General features: G+C 28.9%; 1 long non-coding RNA gene and 1 pseudogene across 1 annotated transcript; one reads left to right on the forward strand and one right to left on the reverse strand.

Moving 5' to 3' along the window:
• Positions 1-4,693: 4,693 nt before the first annotated feature.
• On the reverse strand, positions 4,694-6,206 carry LOC126665524 (uncharacterized). The gene is made up of 2 exons (XR_007637654.2): positions 5,839-6,206; positions 4,694-4,967 (listed from the first exon to the last, which is right to left on the reverse strand). It is a non-coding gene; the product is annotated as an uncharacterized LOC126665524 (long non-coding RNA).
• Positions 6,207-12,402: 6,196 nt separating this feature from the next.
• Positions 12,403-14,181, forward strand: LOC126665817 (pentatricopeptide repeat-containing protein At1g07740, mitochondrial-like; annotated as a pseudogene).
• Positions 14,182-25,963: the final 11,782 nt, after the last annotated feature.

Genomic DNA, 25,963 nt, shown 5'->3' on the forward strand with positions numbered 1-25,963 from the left:
TTTCGTTTTAAGGAGCATTTTTCGATCTTTACAAAAATTGGTATTATGTGGTTTTAGAGTTTTAAGAGTGTGCAAGACATAATAGTTATACCTAACATTATTAAAATTCATATTTTTTAGAGGAAATTAGGCTCTCCACCACTAAACATTAAAATATTCTCAATAGTACTGTTCGGTTATTTCGCTTTCAAAATTACATTACATGTTAAATTGCTTTCTTTTTTACTTTGCAAAATTAAAAATATACGATTTTCTGTTTTCTTCTTTAAAATGATTCAATCTCACTTCCCCTTCAAATATTATATGGGGAGTCTCTTCAATTTTCTCTACCTCCGCCTCTTCCGTGCATGTCTGTGAATATTGCCGATGATAATTGCTTCTCCGACGATGAAGTGTGATAGAAAACCGCGACCTCCAGCAATTTCTTAAACATTATTTGTCAAATCGTTTTTTATTTTGCTATCGCACTAGTGCTGTTTCTGAGGAGATATTCTGAAAATGGAACTTCAAGGTTCAAGTTTGTAGGTCCTATTAATTTCCTTTTTTACTCTATTAATGTTGTTTGTATTTTCACAATTTGCATTAAAAGATGATGGCTTATATATCTGATTGTAGAAACTGTAGGGAAAAGTCATGGTTTTGTCCAATTTTTGTCTCAATGTTGAAACGGGTTACTAAATAAGGTACTCACACTTCTTTTTACCCTGCATGTTACCTGTTTGATGAAAATCCTCAATCAATTTTTTTAAAATCAAATTTATAAGTTTTTAAGCTGACAGATTCATTGTTTTAAAATTGTATTAAGGTAATACTATGTACATACATCAACTCCTTATTTAACTTGCTTTTCATATATAAATATACAATTATTTAGTAAAATTCAGTTATATTATTTTGTTTGATTCTCAAGAGAATGGATTGTTCTGTGCTGGTGAATGGTGATGGTTTGTGAAATTACTTTGGAGGGTATTAAGATCAAGATGAGTAAGAAAATAATTTAAGGCTTAAATGCATAAAAAATCACCAACTTTCGCGTGTTTTTGGTATTTAACACAAACTTTTAATTTTGGCATAAAAATACACGAACTATCTGATTTTTGCAATAATAACACGAACATCATTTTGGGCATAAAACGACACCGTTTTCCCCATAAAACGGCACCGTTTTTTCCTTAAAACGACATCGTTTTTTGAAAAAAATGCAAACTTGGTCTTATATGCAAAAATTTGATAGTTCATGTATTTTTACGCCAAAATTAAAAGTTCGTGTTAAATATCAAAAACACGCGAAAGTTGGTGATTTTTTGTGCATTTAAGCCATAATTTAATAGTAAACCGATAGCGGACTTTAAGTAGACAGTTAGTAGACTTAATAGTATCCATGGAAAACCATGACCATGGATAACACTGTTTACAATATAACAATTATTGAGAGTTTAGCATTTTTAAATTAATTTTGATTGGTAGTAGATTGTCTAGTGACTGTCTTTTTTGACACATCTGCTTTGAGTGTGTTCTTCCGATTCTTGCTATTGTTTTTGGTTTGGTAATAGTTTGAGCTTTTAACGTCACAAAATTATAGTGTATATTTTCAACAGTGGGAGACATATTTCGGTGATGTAGACCCATTTTTCTTCTAATTTGTTGCTCCTCATAGGTACTTTATCGTTTTTATAATACTGAAAATTTCTAACATTGGAAGTCCCATTTCTAGTCGACTGAATTTGATTTACATGCATATTCATGTTTTTTTTTGTTATCCTTTTGCATGCTCTTGGTTTCCACCAAGAATTTTTTTTCACTCACCACAATAGGATGATTAACATAATACTTGGAAATAAATAATAAATGGATTATTCATGATTTTTTTTGTATATTGATAGTAAATCGATAGTTGACTGTTAGTAAGCAATTATTGACAGGAATTGCTATAGTAATGGAAAAATATTGATGGTAAAGTGATAATTAACTTGTTCATTGTTATGGTTGTTTTGTGACTGTTAATTTGTTTAGACTGATAATAAATTAATAATAAATTGATAATAAACCATTAGTGAAGTGACTTATCTTTAAATAAATTGAAGCAAAACATTAGTAAATAATTAGCAAAGTAACTTATCTTTTAATAACCGAATAGTAAACCGTTACTGAACAGTTAGTAAAATAAAACATCTCTGGTCGAATAGAATAGAGTCATGGAAAAGAATCTCTTTATTTTAATTATATCTATTAGTTTTTACTAAATAGTTTCTAACAGTTCACTAAAGGGTTACTAATTTTATATATTTTTGCTGATCAACAGCGGGAGCATATTTCATTTCTTTTATATCAATACAGGAACATGAAGATGGCTGAAAATATTGAGAGTGACGAAGAGGTTGAAGTTAAGAAGACGAATGTGGAAGCGAGAAAGGGAAACAGAAAAAAAAAGATTTAATACTTGTGACTATCTAGTATATGGATTTTCAGTTTTAGTTGTTTGTTTGGATTATTTTGTTGTATATGATTGTTTTCTAAACCTATGAATATTGGTTGTTATTTTTGTTTAATTTTATAAATTCAGTATCTATTTGTTAGAATGTTAGTTCTAATAGTAAACTACTCCCTCCGTCCCGTAAAGATAGAAAAAGTACCCATTTTACAAGAATTAAGAAAATAGTTATTTATAGGTAATTTGTGATAGTTTGTCTAAATTACCCTTTGTACTTTATTAGTTATGTACATTTTCCAAAGCCACTCTACTAATTATAGCACTTACAACTCATTTGTTTATCTTTTCAAAATATGCATTTAATGTTTTATGATAAGCATGTAGGGGTATTTTGATAATTTTTAACTTAACTAACTCAACTTTTTCTATTTTTATGGGACAAAAAAAGGTGGTACTTTTTCTATCTTTATGGGACGGAGGGAGTATTTTTTAATATATGTTTTACTTTATTACAAATTATAGGTAAATATTTGGCAATTATCCGATATATAATTCGATAAATTTTCATATAGTATACCAATAATTATAATAATTGTCTAATGATTATTATTATTTTTGTGTCAGCTGTTGGTAACCATTTAGTAACTATTTAGTAAGCCTTTGGTTACAATTTAATACATTTCTTTATTTTATTTATATCTATTATATTTTATCAAATAGTTTCTAACAGTTCACTAAAGGGTTACTAATTTTATATATTTTTTATGATCAACAGCAGGAGCGTATTACATTTTTTTTGTATCAATATAGGAACATGAAGATGGCTGAAAATATTAAGAGTGACGAATGTGGAAGCGAGAAATGCAAAGATGAAGAAAACGATTTAATACTTATGATTGTCTAATATATGGATTTTCAGTTTTAGTTGTTTGTTTGGATTATTTTGTTGTATATGATTGTTTTCTAAACTTATGAATATTGGTTGTTATTTTTGTTTAGTTTTATAAATTCAGTATCTATTTATTAGAATGTTAGTTAACTAATAGTAAGCTATTTTTTAATATATATTTTACTTTATTACAAATTATAGGTAAATATTTGACAATCTAATAGTAAACTTCCGATATATAATTTGATAAATTTTCATATAGTATACCAGTAATTATAATAATTGTCTAATGATTATTATTATTTTTGTGTCAGTTGTTGGTAACCATTTAGTAACTATTTAGTAAGCCTTTGGTTACAATTTAATACATTTTTTTATTTTATTATATCTATTATTTTTTATCAAATAGTTTCTAACAGTTCATTAAAGGGTTACTAATTTTATATATTTTTGATGATCAGCGGGAGCGTATTGCATTTCTTTTGTATCAATATAGGAACATGAAGATGGCTGAAAATATTAAGAGTGACGAATGTGGAAGCGAGAAATGCAAAGATGAAGAGAAAGATTTAATACTTGTGATTGTCTAATATATGGATTTTCAGTTTTAGTTGTTTGTTTGGATTATTTTGTTGTATATGATTGTTTTTTAAACCTATGAATATTGGTTGTTATTTTTGTTTAGTTTCTATTTATCAGAATGTTAGTTAACTAATAATAAACTATTTTTTAATATATGTTTTACTTTATTACAAATTATAGGTAAATATTTGACAATCTAATAGTAAATTTTTGATATATAATTTGATAAATTTTCATATAGTATACCAGTAATTATAATAATTGTCTAATGATTATTATTATTTTTGTGTCAGCTGTTGGTAACCATTTAGTAAGCCTTTGGTTACAATTTAATACATTTCTTTATTTTAATTATATCTATTATTTTAATTATATCCATTTTCTTAATATTCACTGATAATAAAACAATTTAAATCGGAATAGATTGTTTTACGTTTGTTAATAGGTTAATAAAGGTTTACTAAATTGTTACCAAATACTTTTACTAATAAGTTACACTTTCAACTATTAATAACCCAAAGATAACCAATAAATATCCCTAAAGTTTTCTAATAAATTCTAAAAGTTAACCAATAAAATTTATTTTATATCCTTTTAACATTGTTATAGGTTTACTAATAGGTCACTCAAAGTGTCTTAATAGATTTCCAATTGTGAATTACAACTAGTAGACAATTATTACTGTTGTTAGTACATTATATAAAGATTTTTTGAAAATTTACTATTAGATTACCAAATATTTACCAATAATTTTTTATAAAAAAAATACATGTAGTTTAGTGCAAGTTCAGTAACAGTTTACTAAACAACTACTAAATTTATAAAAACTAAAATAGTAAATCAAATTGAAACTAACTTCATACATGTTTTAAAATATTGATAGTAAATTTATAGTAAACTATAATTTTTACAATTTTAAAAGAGAACTAACAATAAAAAAACTTTTAGTAAACTAATAGTAAAGATTCCAATATTAGCATAAGATTTCGGTGGTGCCTTCTCAACCTTCATCAAACACACCATAGGATCAACCTCAACTTGAAAAAGCCTAACAACAGAAAGGACCTGCACATGAAAGAGTACCATATTTCCATCAGCAAAAAACAAAATGACCATCATACAAACAGACACAAACATAGTAATAACAAGTTGATGGCTTTCTGAAAATAAAAGGGTATTGCATGCTATGTTGCACAATTTGTCGAATTCTGTTCCGGAGTTTCTCAGCTCAACATTTTCGTATCCATGCTATAGACTTCAAATGTAATACTTGCAATAATAAAAAAAACTCACCACATTATCTAGATGTATAAGAATATTATTTAGGTCGTAGCTAAGCATAACATGAATCGCATTCATTTTAGAATTAGTTTAAAGTTAAATATAACTTTAAAGCTCCTTCGATTTAAGCATGAGCAATTCTACAAAAGTTCAGAAATAGTTCCATTAAACTCTAATGAATGCTGCAAACCATAAATGTAAATTATTGCTTATTCTATTTTAAAAAACTGCTTCCAGGTATAATAATACTCAATTCATCTATATAGCTTATATTCATCCTAAATTGATATCATTCAAAGTATAAAACCCAATCTCAGTAATTAATCAGTATCAGTTTCAACAAGCTATGAAATAGAAAGCTACAAAGAGCATCTTAAAAAGAATTATAGTTGTTCAAAAATGAAGAAGAAGTACAATGTCAATTGACACGTTATATCCAATTAAACAAACAAACAATGATAAAAATTAGTGAAACCCTAATGTCAGAAAAATCAAATTAAACTCAATTTATACTGAAAACATAAATCAATAATATAGACAAGAGTTAGTTAAAACAACAATTTGATTTTAAAAAAAACGCAGATTAAATAGAAAACTACAAGTGAAAGGTAAAACAATGAAATCAGAGAAAAATCGGATTCCTTCTAATACTCACCAGATTTCGCCTTCCCGAAGAAATTCTCTGTTTGCCCGACTACAAAATCCAATTGTGCAGTTTTTTTCGGCAATGGCCCATCTGTTCCCCATGGCAGCAAAAATGCCGGTAGCCGCAGCAATGAAATCGGAATCACAATGAGAAGGCGATGTTTTTCTATGAAGAGAATCGGTGGATCTATGGATTGGTTTTGGTTCATGTTTTGTTTTCCTTCATCAACAAACCATCTTCCACCTGTAATTGTACAAAGTCGTAGTTTTCAACTCAGAAAATATATTTTTGCAATAAAATTTGGTCAAACCGTAAATTTCAACAAATTTTAGTCAATGAGTGTTCTTGAGAATATTTAGGTGTTTTATAGATATTTGTCTAAAAATCTCAATTTTTTATTGGGCTGAATAAACTATTTGCAGTGATTAAGTTTTGAACATGGCCAAATGATCAAAAAAGGCCAAATCTTTTATGAAAGTTTCACAAAAATCCAAACTTTTCAATTTTATCCAATTTGTCTTAAAATGCATGATTTTGTTTCAATTCTGTCCAACTACACAATTTTGCCTATGTGGCGATGATGTGTGGCATGCCATATCAGCGCCACATGAGCAAAATTACATAATTAGACAAAATTGAAACGAAATCATGTGTTTTCAGGACAAATTGGATAAAATTGAAAGGTTTAGACTTTTGTGAAACATTCATGAAAGGTTTGGCTTTTTTTGATTATTTGGCTTTTGAACATTGGAACGATCTCTAATCATTTTTTTATAATCTCTTGTTTTGATATTAGTGAACTACTTATTCCTTATTCTCCATATATACATAGACAATTTATGTGTGTCTTAGTTCATTTGATTGCTTTTCTACTTTACTGTTATATAAATATTTTTTATTGATTTATGTTTAATTCTGCTATGCATAATCTTACAACAAGTATAACATCGATCATAAAACTCGTTTGGTAAAACATCTTCTCTACGTATCAAATGGACGGAATTGAAATAAAATTTTACAAAATCATATAGTTTAATTTTGTAGATAAGGACCTAAAATTACATGGACAACTCTTCAAAAGTACTACTCAATTACAAATTTAGTTTTTCATAATCCAATTTTAAACTCAGTTTTGTATTGGGTTCAAAGTTTCTAACCTAACTTCAATCTCTTTTATATATCTAGTTTTGAAGCTAGCATAAATAAGGAATTTATTATAGGCGAAATTTTACTCTATAATTAGTGGCTAATGAATCTGATGTCAATATTAATGCCCATCTTGTTCACTTTGTACCACCACCAAATTTTGAAATTATAGACCACTTGTCTATAATCAATATCCTAGTAGACTTTTGAACCTAATTCATCAATTAAATTAATCAATTGGAAAGTTAGATCATAAAGGTAGATGTGCTTCTGAAGCTATTTATGTAATTAAGAAAAATTATTGCACGCAACCGTTGCATCATGTCATTCGTGCAACAAACCAATGGTGCGTTATTCATGTGGAAAAATTCATAATAAAAAAATTAAATAAAAAAAAAATTTCCTATCGCAAATCTCCATTGACTTATTGTAATTATGACATGGCACAATCAATTTATGGGATAAACACTCTGTAATTAATAGTAGTTTCCAACTTTTCTGTTCATACGTACTCTCGGATGTTATTTTTGAACCTTTTAATTAAAATTGACATATAATAAATGTTATGAAATAGAAGTTACGAAATTCAGTGAGTCATAGTAATCTCAAGTGTTACTCATAATCAAGATGAAGAGAAATAAACAATCTATAGGATGTTAGCAGCTATCTTGTTTTATAAATCATTACTTACTCACTTTTGAAGTTATAATGTGATATATATATATATATATATATATATATATATATATATATAATACAATGGAACCAATTGATTTGTATATCGAATTATAACTGAGAGAAATAGCGGCTATCATATAAAACCAACAAATAAAATTATTAACAACTTTGTTTGACAATATTTTATTTTTAATAGATTATGAGTAAGAAGTAAATAAAAGAAATGAAGAGTCTAATTAGCAAAAATAAAATACAATTCAATCTTAAATTATTTGTATGATAAACTAATCGATATTAAGAGAAGTTTTTTTATTAAAAAATTGTAAAAATAACACTATTCTAATAGCATACAAACTCAAAAAATTTAGATAAATAATGTTTTAAATTTTTTTTCTTCTTCTATTGACGAGATATCATAAAAATAAATAAAAACCCTAAAATATATTTTATTTTTATTATTTAGATCTTTGTAATCTCTTTATTTTATTTATTTGGGTTTAGATTTGTATAACAAAATCCCAATATTCTTTTTTTTCTTAGTTTGTTTCTTGCTTGGTGTTCTAGCTTATTTGGCTAAGCTCTTGAATGTGGATTTTTTTCCACGTATTATAACTTTTAATATAATTTTATTCATAAAAAAATTATATAATTTATAAAATAGTTGAATCAAACTGATACCAACCTAAGAATATCCGAACTCAAAGCACCGCCTAGGAAACGCTATACTCGCCCACTAAGTATCCGAAAGAACCATCGCCCAGATGTGATACAAATATCGCCCAAGTCGGCCTTAATCAGACTCCGCCCGATTTGGCTATCAAGCTTACCTCGCCCACTTCGTTCTCTTACCTCCACTACCCGGGATAATCGGAGAACGTGCCTTGACCATCATCAGAAGTCGTGGGACAAAACCACGATTTACCAGATGACAACTGCCATAAACTCACTATAAAAGGAAGCCGCAGAATGTTGAGAAAGGTACGCATAAAATAGACTTAAACACTTCAACACTCACTTACTCACAAAAAAAACCCTTATTGACTTAAGCATAGGAGCGGCTTCCAGGCTGAACCAGCCTGAGGTCCTTTGAGCTTACATCTGTTATTTGTGCAGGAAAACAGTACGGGCGACCCTCGTAGATCGACCTGTATCACAAACTGTTAATTTTTTTTCTAATTAAGATATTTTTGACAATCTACTATAATTTTGAATATATAAACTTGTTTCTCTTTTAATATACAACTTAAAATTAATATATAAAGTTAATATATTATAAATAAAAAGGCTTAATGGCAAAAAAAAACCTAACCTTTACAACTTGTTGCAATTATATCCAAACCTTTTAATTTTTGCAATAATATCCAAATTGCATTATTTTGTTGCAATAATATCCAAATTGCACTTTTTATGTGAATTTTTTTGAGTTTTTTGCCATTTTTGGAGACTTTTACTATATTATTATATATCAAAATATAATAATAGCCTAATATTTTAATTGAAAACAACAAGTTTAGCCATCAATTTGACTATTATTGCTACAAAAAAATGCAATTTGGATATTATTGCAACAAAAAAATGTAATTTGGATATTATTGCAAAAATTAAAAGGTTTGGATATAATTGTAACAAATTGAAAAGGTTTGGGTTTTTTTTACCATTTGGCCAAATAAAAATAATGACTAAACCAATCTTTTATTTATTGAAAAACAATTTTTTTTTAAAATTAGGGAGGAGGAAGCGAGACAATAACTCTTATCACGATGCTGGCGGCTATTACCACTGTACTATAAGAGCAATGGCTATCACTACTAGAAAACAGTCGATTAGCGACAGATATTGGCGAGGGACATCAAATCTGTCGCCAATCGACTACTTTTGCATGCGACGGAATTTGCGACGGATACATTATCTGTCGCAAATTACATATAGCGACGGACTATCCGTCGCTAGTCCGTCACAAACATGGCGGGAATATGGAGTGAAAGAATGGCGCCAGATTTTTGGTGAAAATTAGCGACGGATAGTGATATCCGTCGCCAAAGGTGCAACGCACCTTTTTAATCTGGGCTGATTATCGATAGAATTCTATATTCGTCGGTATTTTAGTGACGGATATAGAATTCTGTCGCTAAATTAATTAATTAATGAAACTCGTCGTTTCATTTATTGATTGGCGACGAAATTCATAATATTAGCGACGGATACATATCCATCGCTAATCTTTTAACCTTTTTATTCCAGCATTCTTTCTTCTTCCCCACTTTCTTTCTTCTCTGCCAAAAAAAAAAAGGAAAACCGCCGCAGACCCTATTTCCGCCGTTCCTCGTTTGTTTGTTCGCCATTCGCCATTTTTCGTCCGTCGGTCGTCCATTTAAGGTCCGTGCTTCAATTTTCGGCCTTTATTCATCCCTCCTTCCTTCCTCCGCGCCGCTCCTCACTGTGACTGCCGCTTCTTTTCTTCTTCCTTCGCCGGCTGTCATATATTTCTAGGTATTGTATTTGTTTTTTTTTTTTTGTAATTTCCAGTTTATTTGTTAAAATATATTAACAGGTTGTGCTTTTTAGACCCGCTGCCATCGTTGCGTTCCGCTTCACCTGCTGCCACCGTCGCTTTCCGCTGTCACTTGTTGCCAACGTCTCCATCTCGCTGTTATTGTAAGTTTTTAATTTTCATTAATTATTATAATTAGTTAATTATAAATAGTTTAGTTAAAAACACTTTAGTTTAGATAATTTAGTTTGTTTTAATAATATATAATTTAATTAGCTTGTAATTAGGGTATATATTTTAATTAGATTAATAAATTTAGGTCATTAATTCTATTATTTAATTATGTTTATTTATTTATAATTTAGGGTGTTTAAGGTAATGTACATACTTTATTTATAATTTAGGTTGTTTAATTGCAATTAGGTTAGTTAGGTTTATAAATTTATAATTTTGGTTTTTAAGGTAATTTAGATAATTTAATTATAATTTAGGTTGTTTAATTATAAAAAATGATTAACCAATGGATCTTATATGTAATTAACAAAAATCCTAAATATAGGCTTAACCCCTGAAAAACCCCCAACTTTCAACCCCCCACCTTTCAACCCCCCTTCGTTTGCATCCTCACCTTTCAAAATCTTCAATTTTACCCAAATTATCACCTTTCATTTTCAATTGCACCCTATAAGCATTAAATTGGGCTTTTGTCTCTAAAGAAAAGTTGAAATCGATACTTTATATTTTAATTCATGTTCTAAATAGTCCTTAATGTTTAAATTTCAACAAAAAAACCATATTTAATGATATTTTTAATTGATTTATATTTTATATAAAAAAATTTAACTTTTAAAAATTTTAGAAATATGGTTTTATTGTTGAAATTTAAATATTGAAAACTATTTAGAATATGAATTAAAATATAAATTATCGATTTGAACTTTTTTATAGTGAAAAATAGCTAATTTAATATTTTTAGGGTGCAACTGAAAATAAAAGATAGAAATTTGGATAAAATTGGAGATTTTAAAAGGTAAAGGTGCAAATGAAAGGGGGTTGAAAGATGGGGTTTTTTCAGGGGATTAGCCCTAAATATATGAAAGTTGAGCTAGATGGGCATGTGAGCTTATCTTGCATGATTTTGGATAAAGGGAATGAATAAAAATGAGATGCAGAGTTTATACTTTATGGTTTTAATGGAAAAAAAACTATATCAACAGCCATGGGGAAGCCACGTGGTATGGGAGCAGTCTGCAAACTAAAGTCTCACCGATAAGGCAAATGTGGGCTAAATCATACAATGCAAGAAGCCCCATTTTGGAAATGGATGGAATCCGACTCTTTTCTATACCCTAACTATCAGTTACCAAAAATAATATTTATAATATTGATAAAATAATAATGATACATACATATAAAATAAATATAAAAAAATTTTATCAAGATTAAAATTGATATAATTAACTTAGTGTACTTTACTCATTGTGACCATGTTAACGTTCTTTATTCAACGTTTTTAGTTTTTACTATATTTCTCTTTAAATTTATAATAAATATAATTATTTGACGAATCATATTACGTGTCACGTGTGAAACACATAAAGTGCGCTAATAAAAAAAAGGTGTATTTAACTCAATTTTAAAAAATACGCACACTTGCAAATTAAAAAGTTAAGAGAGTATATTTATAAATAATTTAAGGTGTAATATATTTTTCTTTTATCATTTAATTCTACAAATATACTTACTTCTTACGCTAATTGAGCTATAGCTGATTAAATTGTTTCACGCTTTTTCTCTGCGTATTGTAATTTCTAATTCAAGCAACATTTAATGAGTGGTTAACCTATTTCTATGTATCTCTACCTGAAAAAAGTATCTCTTTTTAAAATATTTGCTCTTCCTTCTCTTTAAAAAAAATTTCATTTGTTCATTTTTTTAAAGGTGGGAGAAGATGATTTTTCTGGTTATAGCCGGAAAATCATTTCTCTCCGCCTATAATATTATTTAATATAAATCTACTATGTTCTTTTTTTAGTTGAATAAAGTCTTTGGTTTATGAAGGTTTTTTTGGATTTTGATTTGTATTTTTCATATTTGAATAAGTTTGAAGATCTTTGGTGTTTGTAGGTGCTAGATATATCAAAATATTTAGTGGATTTTCGAATTTGGGATCTGATTTTGTAAAATCTAAAATATATGTAGGGTGTCTTTTAGATCTATACAAGTTCCTGAAAATTTTAAGTAAAAATTAGCCAGCATTTAGCTATAATGGACATTTTCAAACCTAAAAAAACAATTCAAATTCGTCAATTCATCAATCTAACGCATAATCAACACTATAAAACTCTGACTTCAACCAAACCCAGAAAACCCAACACAAATCATCAAAATTGTCCAAGAAGACAACGCAGACACATACCATTCGTTGTCAACGTAAAAGAAATAGAAGACCCAGATAAAGCATTGTCTCTCTTTGAGGAATATCATGAACAGGTTATAAGCATGACTACCCATCATACTCTGCTCTCATTTACAAGCTTGCTCGCTCCCGTAAATTGGAAGATGTTGATACTGTTCTTGGTTATTTATAGGACAATAACGTTCATTGCAAAGATACCCTTTCATTGCTTTGTTTCAGCACCATGGAAAATTGGTTTTGGTTGATAAAGTCGTTGGGCTTTTCAATTAAATGAAGGGTTTTAACTGTGTCAGTACACTTCAGTCCTTGGATGCTATATTGAGTGTTCTTGTTGATAATATTAGATTGTTTGATGCTAAAGGCTTATTTGATAGGTCCTTTAAAATGGGTTTTTGTTTGAATGCGGTTCTGTTTAATATATTGATCAAGGATGGCTTGAGAAGGGCGAGTGGGGTGAAGCTTATAAGGTGTTCGATAAAATGCTTGAGAGAAGAGTGGAACCGAGTGTCGTGAGTTATAATAGTCTTATCGAGAAACGGTAAGGTTGAGAAAGGTAAGGATTTGTTTAAGGATATAATTAAGAAAGGGAAACGAGCCAATGCGGTAACTCATGCGTTGTTAATGGAGGGCATTTGTTCGGTGGGTGAGTATAATGAGGCTAAGAAGATGTTGTTTGATATGGAATATAATGGATGTAAGTCAAAAAATTTGAATTTCGGCGTTTTGATAAATGATCTTGGAAAGAGAGGTAAGATTGAGGAGGCGAAATCTTTGCTTTTTGAAATGAACAAAAGGCGGTTTAAGCCTGATGTTGTAATTTATAATATATTGATAAATTATCTTTGCAAGGAAGGTAAGGTAGCAGAAGCTTATAAAGTTTTGTTTGAAATGCAAATTGGAGGTTCTGAAGTGAATGCGGTGACTTACAGAATGTTGGTTGATGGGTTTTGCCATATTGGGGACTTTGAGAGAGGTTTGAAGGTTTTGAATGCAATGTTGGTTAGTAGACATTTTTCCCTCGTTGAAACGTTTAACTGTTTTATAGTTGGTCTGTTGAGGTCCGGTAATATTGATGGTGTTTGCTTTGTGTTGGAAGAAATTGAGAAGAGACAGGTCGGATTGAATTATGATAGTTGGGAAGCCATTGTTAGGCATTACTGTAGTGGGCATGAAAGCGTAAGCAAACTTGTAATTGAAGTACTAATCTCAGTAAAGTGAGTATCATTGGTGGCTAGATTATGTGTAGTATAATTCTCACATTCTCTAACAGTATGGAAAGTTTGCACGGGATAGCATTTCATGTTTTACTACAAGTCATGAATTATGTAGCATGGATTTAAAACACTTAACTGCTAGAACAAGAAATAAAATGTAGAAACATAAGATTTGAGAAGTTCTCGTGCAACATAGGCTGTGATTGGTTTGCAATTAGAAGTTTCGTGATTTGAGAAAGCTTCGAATGATCTTTCCTTCAGTTGTAGAGTCCTTGATCGGGCGCAACTCAGTTGTGGTCTTATTCGAGAAAAGAAAGAGAGCTCGGTACCGCGGCCTTACTTTTGGGAGGAAATGGATAGAAAAGTTATGATAAGATGATCTAAAGACATGCAAGTACTTGATCTTCAATACCATTGTTCAGGACCAAGATTCCTCATTTACTCTCATTTGGCAGCAAAGATTTTGGTGATCGAGAAATTCATTTCTGAAGGTATGTGTCTGCGCATATCCATTTAACTCATGAATGTTGAGAATGAAACTACAATTGCATAAAATATTATATTATTTTGTGATTCACACTGCTAGTTAAAGAAGTTAGTTTTATTTGACTATACAATATTGGAAGTAATAAACATTCTTTCAATTCTTTTATGGCCTTGTCAAAATTAGCCATTTCTTCAATTATATCCAATTTACACATTTTGTAATATTAAAAAAAATTCCTACCGCTTTTAGGACTTATTAAGTGACATTCAATTGCAGCTTTAAAAAAAATGACATTCAATTGCCTTACCACTTGATATGAAAGCTCTGATCCGAGAGATTAACTCACATCTCATCCTTGAGAGACATTGTTATTCGAGTGTTATGTATCTCTTGATCACGAGAATTTGTTTAATTAGGATGTCTGCACCCTAACAAGGGTCTACTCATGGTAATTATATCCCATTGAGAAGGGGTAACCAAGTCGAAAGTCGAAAGTCGAGACGAATCATTATCAAGGACTAGCTTGGCTTAAGTCTAAAAAATGAAATTTGACTTGAATGCGGTTAAGTTTTAATTTAAAAACTCGAGTATGAGCCCGGTAGAATAATTGGGAATGGAGTTTGATTCGATTGAGTCAACTCTATTATTATTATAGTTATAATTATCGAGTCCCCCTAATATTAGGTCATTATCACTAGTTTCCCACAACTTTTAAAAAGTCAAATGTTTATTCCCTGATACCCTTGATTGAAGGATCTGTTTGTAAAAAATAAAGTTCTGTTTAACCCTTAAATTTATTTTTCTTTTAAATAAGTCCATAAATTACTTAAAAATTCAAAAATATATTAAATAATTTTAAATTATTTATCCAACCATAACATTTTAATTTATTAAAATATTATAAAATAAGATAAAATAATTTTTTATCAAACAAAATTAAAAACATCAAAAATTAATAAATATTAAATAAGTTAGTTCATTAAGAAGTTTAGAATTTCATATATTTTGTTTAGTTTAAAATTTAAATTTCATATGATTCAAAAATATCAAAAACATATTGTACTATGAAACTTGCTAATAGAACCGAACATAACACATTAGGTGCAATTTATTTTTAAAAAATAATTAACTTTAATCGTGATTTTTTATTAAATGTAATTATATAAATATTTTAGGGGTTATTTTTAAAACTACCCGAAAAAAATAATTGCAAACCCACTAGGAAGAAAAAAATTCTCAAAGTGCTAAAAAAAATTATTTACAAAAATACTGGATTAAAAATACAGGAAAAGAATCGAAAGAAATTAAGTCGGTTTATTTTTAGTTTACTTTTTGGTATTAGTTTGCCAAGAACCAATGAAAAATACACCGAAAAAAAAATAAAAACAAACAAAAAACACTTAAAAATACTCATACATCACAGTTAATAAAAATAAAAAATACATCGAAAACATTCAAAAAACATTTAAAATACACCTAAAAAAACACTCATACATACCAGTCAACAAAGTCAACAGTGAACATATCACATGTTGACTTCCGCCGATCGAAAAAAAATCAGCCCAATTTCGGTGATTGGTCACCGAACTCCGGTGGTATATTATTAATATTTTTCTAGTGTTTTATTTTGATGCAGTGTTTTTATAAATAAAAATTTAAAGAAAGTAAAAAAATGATTAAGTAGTTAATATGAAGTGTAATTTTTAAAGTTTAAAATATTTTTTAAATAAGTTTTAATAAAAGGTGATATGTGTACTTCCCTAAATATTTTATTGTTTATCAAATCATTTTAACAAAATTATATAAATCTATTTGGATATTTTAATGATTTTATAAGTTCATGAATTTTTTGAAAGAAAAATAAATTCATTGGCTAAACTAAATTTAACTTTTTACAAAAAAAAAAAAAACAAAACAAAACCCTTTTAACTAAAAAAAGAATATATTAGTGAATTTGGACCAAACATCGAGAGGAAAACAAATGACTTTTAAAAAATTATGAAAAAACTATTAAGCATAAAATAATATCAGGATGTAAATAGTACTCCCTCCGTCCTAAATTAATAGCACTATTTTCATTTTTTTTGTCCCAAATTATAGGCAGCAATTTATTACTTGAATGTTTAATTGTCATATATATCCTCATTAATTATAGTTGAATGCATTGAAAATAACACAAAAGATGCTAAAAGACAAAATTGCTACTATAATAAATGAGGGCAAGTGTGGTATTTGTTTATAAATTTACTCATTTTATCTTGATAAGTATAATTTCTTAAAACTTGTATTTGTCCTAAACTGCCTATCAATTTGGGACGGAAAGAGTATTATCCCTTATATAAAAAAAATTAAAATTAAATTTTAATATAAATTATTAGTATTATTATAAATATGTATAATTATATGTACATAAACAAATAGTTATAACTTGATTAGACTCATGAAAATATATTGATATTCGAACTTGAATTGGGAATTCACTCAATTCGATTGCATCCTTGCAATTACAACTTTTGTGTTTTACAAAGTTTTCATCTCATCCAATTAGCTTAATTCACTGGTGATAATTTGATAGTGTTTATCTCTTTTTTTTAACCAATGATAATATATGAAGATAAAAAATAGATTACAATTTAAATTGTCAAAGTACATCGTAGATCTAAATTATAAACAATAAAAAGTAAACCGAAATACTATAATCGATTTACGACAAAAAACGAAACAAAAATAGACTCTGAGAGACACAAAGTTTACAGGTGTGAAATATTCAGGAAAATTACAAATGTTGAGAATTCCCTGACATAAATTGTACCTTAAAATTTCTATTCTCTTATTCCACTGTTAATATATTTCAAACGATTGAAACAATTTGAATCATCAAAAACTTAAATATAAAATTGGAACAAACGCTATAAAATTTGAACGATCCAAGATTCTATAAAACACAATCTGTCAAACAAGATTCACGGAAAATCACATAAAACTTTAAAGAACGAAGTAATTTATTCAAAAAGGTAAGGAAAATCAATAAACGAGTTAAAAGACAATGATATCCGGCTAAAAGCCGAAGATCACCGTCTCATGTGCTCGAAATTAAAAAAAAATAGGCTTTCTCTTTCTAGATAATTGTTTCTCTCTCTAGATGCACCTCTTACATCTAGAGCTGGCCATTGGCCGGGTCAGCCCGTGAACCGGCCCGGGACCGGTCAAATCCGGAACCGGACTAAAACCGTCCCAGAACCGTACGAAAACCGGTTCCGGACCGGTTTTAATTTTTTTGAACTGTGAACCGGCGGTTAAAGAGTCTGAACCGTATATTTTAAAAAATATATAACTCAAATTATATATTATATATGATTTATATGATTAATTATAAAATTATCATACTATGTTTATTTATATTATATACAACTATAAATATATAAAATATTTTTTATTTATATTTACTATATTTTAATTTGTCATTCCTTTTAAATACTAGCCATCAATTTTATTTTATTTTTATAACAATATATGATTATATTATATATAAATAATTAAATATTAAAATTTACGGTAAAGTAAATTAAAATTTTAGATCTAAGTAAAATAAATTATTTATACTAAGTTTAATTTTGATTGTAGCTTAATTCAAAATATTTAGTTTAAATTTATGTAAAATGTTTTCTTTTTACTTTTCGCACCGGCCGGAATCTGAACCGGAACCGGCCGGTTCCGAACTGTCTCGGAACCGTTCAAAGGACAGTTCAGGGCCGGTTCTCTTTTATTTTGAACCGTGATCCGGCGCTTATGAATCGAAACCGTCGGGTTATGAACCGTGGCCATTTCTACTTACACCGCTATTATATAAGAGTGTTTATCAATAATACCAAAGCAAAACTCCAAATTTTCAATTACAGGCAACATATTAGGATTCATGTCTCAAAAAGGAGAGAAACAAAACAAAATCATTTTGGATAACACTCTGAACTTTGGACCCTTTCTATTTGGTCTATCTTTTTCAAGTTTCTTCAATGCAGAAACTAGCACTACACTACACTAAATTATATGCACATCAAAAATTTGCTTGCCACTTTCTTCAAATTTGTTTGGATTGAGGCGAGTTTGTGACTGTTTTAGTTTTGTTTCATTAAGTTTCTGATAGTTTCTATTTGTCTTTTACAATCAATTTCCCATTTGATAGCTTTACTTTAATTAGTTAAATTTAACTATTTTTATGGATTTAAATGGCAATATGCCCTCTCAATTTATAAAAAATGGATAATTAATATATAAATTAACTTTATAAATAAATCAGTACACGAATTCAGTTATTATAGACAATTTGTCCCATTTTGACAATTTGTCCCCCCTTTAGTGAAAAATCAACCAAACAAGGAGCAACCTATGGTAAGGCCTTTTAACTTTGTGTTTGTTTATTTGGTCTCTGAATTTTTATTTGATTTTATCTTATCTATTAATTTTATTGTTTTTATTTATCTAGTTCCTGAACTTCTATTCAGTTTTATATAAAAATTAAATTTAAATTTTTGATCATATATGATCCTTAAACTTTGAATTTTTCGATTCCTCAAGTCCTCAAAAAGATGCCCGTTTAAGGACTCGAGGAAGCGAAAAATCAAAGTTTAGGAAACAAATAAAACCAAATGAAAGTTCAGGGATCATATAAAAAAATATAAAATTAAAGGACTGGATAAAACCAACTGAAAGTTCAGGGATCGGATAAACAAAAAAACATAAAATCAAAAGGTCTTAAAATGGATTAACCCACCAAACAATGAATATAAAGGTCTACCCTTTAATTACATCACCTAATTTTGGTAAATTTTTTAATTGAAAAAGAATAGGTTTGGTCATAAATAAATAAAAAATTAAAAAGGCGCGTGTTTTTATTTTATAAATATATACAGCTGGTAGAATTGAAATATGTCTATTAAAATTATGCCGGAATTTTTTTTTGAAAAGTTGGATCATAAATAAAAAAAAGCACAACGGGTGGATTCTTTTCTCGACTAACTCGATGCGAAAATCCTTGTCTAACTAACTCTGAAATTCAAGAAAATAGTTTCAACCTAACAAGAAATAAACCGACGATGAACAATACAGTCATTGCATATCTAAGGTTATGTTTTATAATTTACCACAATAAAAATATAATGTAATGTGATACTAATAAAATCGCATAAGTGAATGCAATATATTCCATTACGATATATACGGTGAATTCGATTATACTAAAAAATTATATGATCTAAAAATGAACTTAAAAATAAGAATTCAATGGTAACTCATCTTAATTATATATCTTAATGATTAACCAATGTAGTTCTAATTATTTTCTTTTTGCGCAAATCATGCAAAGCTTTAGACTCCATAAAGGCATATAATTTACAAAAGATATATAGTGCGCCGATCAAAATCACCAAATTTGCATGAAGATATATATATAATTCTTCTTCATATCTATAAGTTGCAGCCGTCCAAAAGTTAGTCAAACGAACTAAAGTTCAAACCATTCGGCGAAAGGAAAAAGAGTGTAAATGAAAGGGAAATAATAGGACAATTAGATTTCAATATCATAGACTGTTTGGAATTTGCTTCCTTTCTTCACCTAATCATATATATATATATATATATATATATATATATATATATATATATATATATATATATATTATGCCCATTGCTTCTGACGTGGTAATCAGAGTGAAAATATTATTCATGTGTTTGTCCATTTAATTTGTCACTTCAAATTGGCAGATTTAAAAGAAGGGCCAAATTGGTATATAAGAAAAATTTGATACCAAAGAGATATATAAAGAAAAAAATTGGTACCATTAAGATTTTTGTGAATTAAACCTGGCAATTGAGTAGTCATGTATATGAAAAATATTCTCGCTTTGATTTCATGGCAGAAGCAATTAATGAATATTATAAAGGCCAAATCCATATAGAGGTCCCTGTACTTTACACTTTTTTTTCTGTAGGTCCTTATACTTCATTTTTGTATTATCTGGTCCTTCTACTTACCTATTTTTGATTTCCAGGTCCTTTGCGAATTTTTTCCAGTCCCTCTACTTACAATTTTTATTTCTTTCAGTCCCTCTACTTACAATTTTTGTTTCCTCCAGCCACACAAAAGGACCGGAAAAAATTCATAAAGGACCTGAAAATCAAAAATAGGTAAGTAAAGGGATCAAATAATACAAAAATGAAGTATAAGGACCTACAGAAAAAAATGTGTAAAGTACAGGGACCTCTATATGGGTTAAGCCTATTATAAAATATCATCGCCTAAAATAAAATTAAAACAAATGTTATCCAGAGTATAAATTAAAAATAAGGTATTTAAATTCACATAAAAAAGTATTTAGTACCATCGAGGTTTTTAGCCCCACATAATAAAGTTGAGAAAGGTTGCAAAAAGCAAAATCCAAACAATGGAAGAAATTGACATGAGGAGAAAAACAAACAATCCCACAACCCATACATAAAATAATTAAAAAGTGTCATCATTTGGTCTTTTTTGTGAGGATGGCACATTCTTCCAAAAAAGAAAGAAAAATGCTTTTTCTAGATAATTTTGCACTAATACGTATATAGGAAGTTGGCAAGAGAACCCTGTTTTACTTTTTTCAAATTTTAATTGACCAACTTGTAGAGAAAAAAAATCTACCTATCAACTGTAGCTTTAAATCAAAAACTTACTTTGGTGTAATGTAGAGGTGGCAAATGGGTGGGTTTGGGTGGGTATGGGTTGGGTTTAAATGGGTAGGGTTATAAATAGGTAATCTACCCATTTATGATCCATTTTAATTTATATGGGTGCCCATACCCTTATAATTCTATATGACCATAACCCACCCATTAACCCATTTATATGCATAATGTTAAAATTGATTTTTTAAAATATAAATTTTATTTCATTTTAATTGTACATCTTGTGAGAATTAATGAATTTTAGAGAGAAATTTTTAGAGAGAATATTTTCCGAAAAAAAAATATTATCTGGAAAAAATAATTATTTTCTGGAAAAAAAATATTTTATGGAAAAAAATATTTTCTGGAAAAAAAATATTTTCCGAAAAAAAATATTTATGGAAAAAAAAATTTTCCGAAAAAAAAAATTTCTGAAAAAAAATTATTTTTGAAAAAAAATATTTTGGTTCATTATGACTTTTGAATATTGATTTAGAAATTTAAAATTTATTTGATATTCTAAAAAAATTCAAATACTCTTAAATTTACACGTGTCATTCAACCAATTTTGATTATTGAATTATTATGGGTAAATCGTGGGTACCCATGTCAAACCCTTTTATAATCCTTATTTTAATGGGTTGAAAGATTTTTACCCATTTACTACCCATTTAACATATAACTACCCTTTTATAACCCATACCCTTTATACAATGAGTGGGTATGGGTGGGTAAATGGGTATGGGTGAAAATTGCCACCTCTAGTGTAATGTAACCGGTCTTCTTCGGTCTCCTCTCCGTGGTGAGACACGGCGTATAATAGTAACAGATGTTTAATCTGTGTTGAGATAGAAACCAAAGAAAGTTATGGGATTTTCAATTTGAACATCCAATAATATTTTTATTATTTTAAAAGTATGTCATGTATATTTTTTTGTGTCATTTCTGTATCCGTGCTATTTAGATTTTAGCATGATTTTTTATCATTATTTTGACGTGATTTGTAATCGCTGTTTTGGCGTGATTTTATATCACTATTTTGGAACTTTTCTATTTTTTGATACAAAGGAGAGCTGACCAAGGTGAACGACACATACGGGGCAGCAACACACCAATATCATCAATGAAAAACTTAAACATATCAGCAGACATGATATCATAGGTGTGTAATCCTAAAGGCAAAGAGAAGCCAAAACTCGTCATGCTATCCGCACGACGGTTTCCTTCTCTGTGAACATGCTGAATAAAGACTTGCCAGTCCCGTCTCAAAATGCTTTTGATAGCCATCAGCAAATTTGAATTGGCATTAATATGAGTGTCGTTCTGAATGATAGCATCAACCGCCGACTTGCTATCTAACTCAAGAATGATATTTTCTGAGCCCCTTGTTCTAAGCCAACTCTGAACCATCCAAAGTACTCCAAAGTTCAGCTTAGAGAACAGAACAACTGCCAATCAATCTACTGAAACCAAAAGCCCAATCCTCGTTGTTGTTCCTAGCAATGCCGCTGCTTGATGCAGCGTTGTTATCCGGGAGGCACACAGCTTCGTCCGTGTTAATCTTGATGAGGGCAGGAGGAGGAGACCAACCGATTCAGATCTCCTCCTTGCTATTCAGACCTGGATTCGAGAGCAAGTAGAAATGCTGGGCTTGAACGGTGTACTCAAACATCCTGTGAATCTCAAGGACGAGCGTGTTCGAGCTGCGATTAACATTATTGAAGACTAAATTGTTGTTATTAGCTTCATGTTCGAGCGTGTTCCAGCAAATGAGACCAAAGGTGATGGTCCAATTCTCAACTTCATGCCTGTTATTAAGACCCTGTAGATTACAAAAAAATCATTCATCTAAAGGCATGATAAAAAAAACATGATAAGAACTGTTGTTAGGAATTAAGACTTTCCTCCAAACTTCCCTATCAATAGGACAATTTTTGAGAACATGATCCGTGTCTTCGGTATGGTAGCCGCAAGCACAACAAGAAGTATCTTCGGTCATGTGCCGACGACCTCGTTCAAAGTTCGTCAGCAGATTCTTCCAAGCTGCCAACCAAAGCATTGTACGAACTTTCGACGCTCCCGGCCATTTCCAAATACACTTCCAATTTTTGTTACCATCATCCCAATGAGTTATATTCTACATGTTGTAAGTAGAATTAACACTAAATTTTCCGTTAGCAGTGAGATTCCAATAAAGGATTATCATTCCCATCTGTCATAGAAGGAGGACGAACAACAGCGAGGTTGATAAGGATGGAGTAGGGCATCAAACTTGAGATGTACTCCCAATTCAATTTTTGTCAATTTTTTTATTTAAATGATGAAATCATTCAATTAACTAAGATTAAATATAAAATTAAATTCATTTTTATTTAAAAGGGTTAATGTTATAAAAGTTCACCAACTTTACACATTTTCTCATTTTAATCACGCAGTTTAAATTTTCTCATTTTCATGCGCGAACTACCACTTTCTTTTTCTCAAATTCATGCACAGTGCTAAGGTGTCATGACCCCATTGGTGTAATTCGCTGAGGTGAAAGTCATTTTACACCAATGAATGAATGTCACCTCAACACCGTGCATGAATTTGAAAAAAGTGGTAGTTCGTGCATGAAAATGAGAAAATTTAAACTGCGTGATTAATATGGGGAAACGTGTAAAGTTCGTGATTTTTTTTTTACATTAATTAAAATAGTACAAATAAGTCCTTTATTTTTAAAAACTAATTAAAAACCATAATCAAATTAAAACTAGTTTTAATTCTTAATTAATTTTAACTAAATCTAAATAAAGTTTAAATACATACAATTAATATATTCTAGACATGGGGAACATTTTTGAATTTTTTCCAAAAAAAAAGACGTCAATTTAAAAAATGAATTTAATATACAATTGAAATAAACACAAAAATATGAAATAGGGTAAATTGACCAGTTTTTAACGTCAGAATAGGATTGAGAAGGGGGTAAAATGTTAGGGTGTTTGAAGGCATTAGGTCTATATTTTAAAATATATAATTGGTTTAATATGATAAGAGAAAATTTATAATCTTAGATAAAAAGTAATTCAATTATTTCTAATTTTTTATTGTAAAGAAGTTTAAACTCATTTTTTATTATTTTAAAATTTTATATGTGAAACAATATAAAAATATCTAAAAAGAAATAATTAATAGTAATGACGGTTGTTTTGATATTGTCTATCTTTTAATATAAATTTTTTTATTTTAATATGAAACAATTTTATAAAATATAACAAATGTTAAAAGATATAAAAAAATGTTTCTAGAATTTAAAACCAAAACCTAACACATATAATTTGAGAAATCCGATTATTTGTTAAAATGATCATGTCAACCACATCAGTTTAAATTTGTTTCGAAAAAATTAACCGGATATTTTTTTTTGTATTTTAGTTTGATAAATAGCATAATTGGTTATAGATTATAAGAAATCCAGCCACTATGATATATTTATATTAATTTTAAATTTTTAAAAATTAAATATTACTATTTAATATATTTTTAATTACGGCTGAGTTCTACGTCAAGTCTAATTTTTCTTATTCGGTAGGGGTGAGCATCGGTCGGTTCGGTTCGGTTGGAAATTTTTCGGTTTTTTAAGTTTTCGGTTTGAAAAATTCCCAAACCGAACTTTTAGTTTGGAGGTGAAAAAACCGAACCGAACCAGAAAATTTCGGTTCGGTACGGTTCGGTTCGATTAAAACCGAATTTCACCATTGTTTATTTTTTTAAAATTTTTTATATTAAAATTAATTGAAATATTAAATAATTAGAGTCTAATAAACTTCCATATATGTTTAAATAACAATTATTAACTCATATATCAATAATAATTAAGATATAAAGACAAAAAACATATAAATATAAGTATATATGTATATTATTTTTTAAAAATATATATTTTATATTAAAATTCTGTTAATTCGTTTTTTCGGTCGGTTCGGTTTTCAAAACATCCAAACCAAACCGAACACCGAACACCAAACTTCACCTAGAGTAGAAACCAAACCAAACCGTTTTCACCGAAAACCGAACCAAACAACAAAGTTTGGTTCGGTTTTCGGTTTGATTCGGTTCTTGCTCACCCCTATTATTCGGGTTTAAAATTTTATAGAAATTTGGATTGTATTTTTTTTTTATTGATGTATCTCCATTTTTGCCTCCTTCTTGAGTCGCAGCCTTTAGTGCGTCTTTTTCAAAGGTTATTTTTTGTGCCCAAGTTTAATTTTTGGAATTTTTTAACCACTTTTTGTTGCTCTTTAATACATATTATTATTCATCCAAAAAAAAAGTCTGTATCTGAACATTATTAAAAACTACCACAAAGCTTCTAACAAACTATTAAAGGCGTATAAGTATTAAGTTAACAATAAAAAAGAGAAAATTTATAATTAAAGTTTTGGTTGGATGTATAAATGTAAATACTGTCACTATACATATCGTTATATTTATATATATATATATATAAACCCATATATTATATATTAATCTCCGAGAACTATCTTTTTCTTCTCCTAATTTTTTTTTCATTTTTATTAAAATTATGACCCGGATCTAAGTAAGAGTTTTCCAAAAACCAATCCATAAGACATACTGGAAATAAAAGTGTGTAATGTTTGTGTCCCAAATAACAACCACCTTGTTGTCCATGATTGCGCACCATTGCCTTGTGCGTACATTCGCATGCCTTGTTGCACACTCTTATCATTGTTATGCTCTATACACTTTCTCTACTCTTTTCTCATTCTTAAAAATGCATAACAACTCATGTGCTCGTATCATCATTAAATGTAGACAAAGTGGGTGACCACCTTCTAACCGATGATTAAAAATTGGATCGGGTTATCCGGTTAAACCGATAACTGACCAAATATGTAGCCATCTAAAAATTAAATCAATTTAAATTGAACTGAATTGGATTGAACGTCCGATAATAGAACTGGTTGCAAACTATTTTAAGTAATCATATCATGAAT

Source organism: Mercurialis annua, linkage group LG1-X (assembly GCF_937616625.2).
Source record: "Mercurialis annua linkage group LG1-X, ddMerAnnu1.2, whole genome shotgun sequence".
NCBI classification, from domain to species: Eukaryota; Viridiplantae; Streptophyta; class Magnoliopsida; order Malpighiales; family Euphorbiaceae; genus Mercurialis; species Mercurialis annua.